The sequence below is a fragment of the Charadrius vociferus genome, unplaced genomic scaffold (genome assembly GCF_000708025.1).
Source record: "Charadrius vociferus isolate BGI_N301 unplaced genomic scaffold, ASM70802v2 scaffold365, whole genome shotgun sequence".
Classification (NCBI taxonomy): domain Eukaryota; kingdom Metazoa; phylum Chordata; class Aves; order Charadriiformes; family Charadriidae; genus Charadrius; species Charadrius vociferus.
Genome location: NW_009648559.1, coordinates 3,019,551 through 3,023,463, shown reverse-complemented (window position 1 = coordinate 3,023,463; position 3,913 = coordinate 3,019,551).

Genomic DNA, 3,913 nt, shown 5'->3' with positions numbered 1-3,913 from the left:
CCCCGGGCTGACCACCCGGCACCGAGGGAAGGACAGGCCTGTCCCAGCAGCCTCCCCGCAGCTCGGCTCGGGTGGGGAAAGCCCCTCTCCCCCATTGCAGCGAAAGGAGCGCGACCTGGTTTATGTTACTCACTGGAGATACCTGGGCCCTCAGCACATGTTACCTTGGGTCCGTGTGGGGTTTCGACGCCTCGGGTGGCACGGTGGGAAAAGAAATGCAGCGTCACGGGGTGCAGGCCAGGAGGGGAAAACCAGCACAGCAGCTTCGGTTCTCCGCATTAGCTGAGGTCTTTTCTCTGCCAGGTTTTCAAGATTGAGCTCCCCTTCCTCATGCTCGCAGTGATCCCGGCCTCATTCTCTCCTGTTCAGTGCTGTATATCAGGTGGCGGTGGATGAGGAGAGGCCGTGCTGCCCACTGGCCTGGCTGTGCCAGGAGGAAAAACCATGGGCAGAGAGCTGGAGAGACAGAGGGAGCTCAATACAGCCATTGCAATTTTTATTTTTTTTTGTATTTCCTCTTGTATGAAAGCTGCTATTAATCCTAGAAGATGCAATCGTTGCTACAATAAAGTAGGGAACCCCCCCAGTCCAGACTCCACTAATGAAATAGGGCTCGAAGAGGCAGCGGCTTTTCTATCAACCCTTTTTGGGAAGGATGGCTCAGACTGCTCACAAAATCAAACCCAAAGGCAAAACCTGGACAAGCCACAAGTTAGAAAGAGTGACTAATTTCTCGTGAAGCTTTAATGATGGCTTTGAGCACAAAAGGATAGAAAATGTTCAGAAGTGATTAGCAGCACTATTGATTGTACATAAAGCACAGAAACTCTCTTAGCATGAAGGTTTTTCTTTAACTCTTTCATTTCATCACCATGCTAAAACACAACATCAGACCACTGGGATGGAGAAGCCACAGTGCCCTTGCTGGCGAGGAGGAGGGACCAAAGGGGGGTGTGAGCTGTGCTTACCATAGAGGGGACAACAAGGACCCGTGTTGAGGGAGATTCGGATGCCCCAGGCTCCTGTCTCGGGGAACCTCCCAGATTTCTCTTTTTACTGCCATGAAAAACATGCAACCAAACAAACCAAATTCCTTCTTTCTGTGAGATCAGCCTTACCATCCTTCCCGCCTTTTCTCTGAGCACATAGCAAGGGTCCTCCTTCCTAACAGCAGCCCCTCAGTGTAGATGATGGCTCCAGGAAAGGGTGGCTCCCCCATGCCTTGGCTTAGGTAGAGACTAGTTCAAAGAATAGAATCATTATGGTTGGAAGAGGCCTTTAAGATCATCAAGTCCAACCGTTAACCCAGCACTGCCAAGTTACCACTAAACTGTGTCCCTCAGCACTACATCTACCTCCAGGGATGGTGACTCAACCACTTCCCTGAGCAGCGTGTTCCAGTGCTTGATAACCCTTTCAGTGAAGAAATTTTTCCTAATATCCATCCTAAACCTCCCCGGCACAACTTGAGGCTGTTTCGTCTTGTCCTATTGCTTGTTACTTTGGAGAAGAGACCACCGCCTACCTGGCTACAACCTCCTCTCCGTAGTTGTAGAGAGCAATAAGGTCTCCCCTCCACCTCCTTTTCTCCAGGCTTAACAACCCCAGTGCCCTCAGCTGCTCCTCATAAGGCTTGTGCTCCAGACCCCTCACGAGCTTTGCTGCCCTTCTCTGGACATGCTCCAGCACCTCAATGTCTTTCTTGTAGTGAGAGGCCCAAAATTGAACACAGCACTTGAGGTGCGGCCTCACTAGTGCTGAGTACAGAGGTACAAGGCCATGGGCTGCCTCTGGCCTGTGCTGGTCCTCGTCTGAGCCCTTCTGCTTCTTCCTCAGGAGGCAATTGGAGCCATCCTTACCTGTGAGAGTGAGAAAAAGGGTCAGCGGTGTCCCTGCTGGCCCTGCAGGAGATGCAATCCCCACTGTGTCCTACTGAAGCAGAGCTGGCAGGTGAAAAGGGTTAACGGGACTGGCTTTAAATCTGTGTGGTGAAAGGGGATGTTTTCAAGAAAAGGAAACAATAACGCAACAGCCTGTCCTTCACTAATCACCCAAGAGCTGCATCTGAAGCTTTGAAAGCCACCAGCACCTGCTGCCCCATGACCGAAGTGTTGTTGCCCTCCCTGGGTGCGAGGGGGGCTTCCCAAAGAGGCGAGGGAGGCCGGTACATTAACCGGCACTTCTCAGCTCAGAGGCACCAGCAAGTGTGATTATGGTGTGGGAGGTGAAGAATAGCTGGTGTTTTACAGCAAGTTCCAGAGAAAAATGCAGTTGTGACAAGCTCTGTTTTCAGCAGCAATCAAGAAATACAAGCTCGAGAGCGGAACTCAGCAAAGAGCAGCATTGTCCAAGGAATAGTAGTCATTGCAGGGAGGGGGAGGAGGGAAAAAGAAAAATGCCATGCCTTTGTAAATTAAAAAGCTTTTTTCTCAAGGCTAAAAACAAGATTTCTGTTTAAGATACTGGGAAATCAGCCTCTAACCAGCACAGAGAACAAAGCTCCTTTAAGTACTGATGAAACTGAGACTACAGCCTTGTATGCAGCCTAAAAGGAGCCTGTGTTTCTCTATTACTGCTCAAGTTCCCAGTTGCCCACAGTGCTCAGGGCCTGGGGAGCTGCCCCAACTCACTGCCCACCACTGCCCCAGGAAGGCACAGGGAATGGGCAATTTGCCCCTTGCGTGGCTGCTGACACAGTACAGTGCGTGCTACCGAAGGGCTGTGGCATGCGTGGGTCCTCAGGCTACGTGGGAATGCCCTTCTGGTGCCCAGTTAGGAGCTGAAGCCTGCCCCGGTCACTATGTTACCATCCCCATCATACCCAAACCCTCCATCACACCCTGTTTACAGCCCCTAACAGTCTCTCAGCCTGAAATAGGCTGCATGAAAAACTGATGCGAGCAGCCCCCCATCACGTATTGTCACAGGGGACAGGAGCTGTGGCAGGTGTAACCACATTGACGGGGCAGCACCGTTACAGAGGAGTAGGAGGAAGCAGTTAACCAGCTGCAGCCACCTCTGACACCCCTCTAAAAAAGCTGCAGAGAAGGAGGTGAGCTCGCAGCAGCCATATCTCCAGCATCAGCACAGGGAGCCTGTGTGGCAAGAAGGAGCAGTGCCCGCCCGGAGCCCCAGGAAGCCCCCAGACACCCTTGGAAGTGACACCATTTCAGATTTGGGGCTGTGGGATCACAGCAGGCAGTTAACGCTGCTGCACCACCCTTCCCTTGCAGCACAGGGGCCAGGGAAGGCAGATGCCGGGACACACGTATGTGATGCTCACTGGTGACAGGAGAGCTCAAGGCAAATTGGGGACCAATTTAGAAGAGAGCAGCCAGCCCAGCAGTCTCGCAGTAGGAGTGTGTGTGGGCAGCGCGGGGAGTGAAGCTGTCATCCACCCGCAGAGCACACCCGAAATGCAGTTGCGCTCCTGGAGGAGCCCAGAGGAAGCCGTTATGTGTTTCTTGCAAACAGTACGACAGAGCTCAGCGTTTCTGCTAGAACACAGTGTAAATGGGGGATTTTTTTCCCCCTGTATAAATAGCAACAGCAGAGTTAATTCATGCTAAGGTGCACCGAGCTGATCGGCCTTCCTTCCTCATTGACACGCCTGGCTGACGCTGGCAGAAATCAGCAAAGCATTACAGAATGGCAGGAAAACCCCGTAACCAGCAATGTGGTGGGCAGGTACCTTTGGGAAGCCCTGGAGCATGCTCACTTGCACTAGCAAAAGTCCTGCACAGCCACTGTTTTGTTTCAATTGAGAGAAATTTATTTCCCCACGTATTGAATCCCTCTCACTGTTTTATCTCCTATGGATACCTTTCCCATGTTCCGGATGAGTTAAAACCAGGCATGTTTGGCAACTACAGCCCACCTCCTACTTATCAGGAGAGTCAGAGGGGGTTTGCAG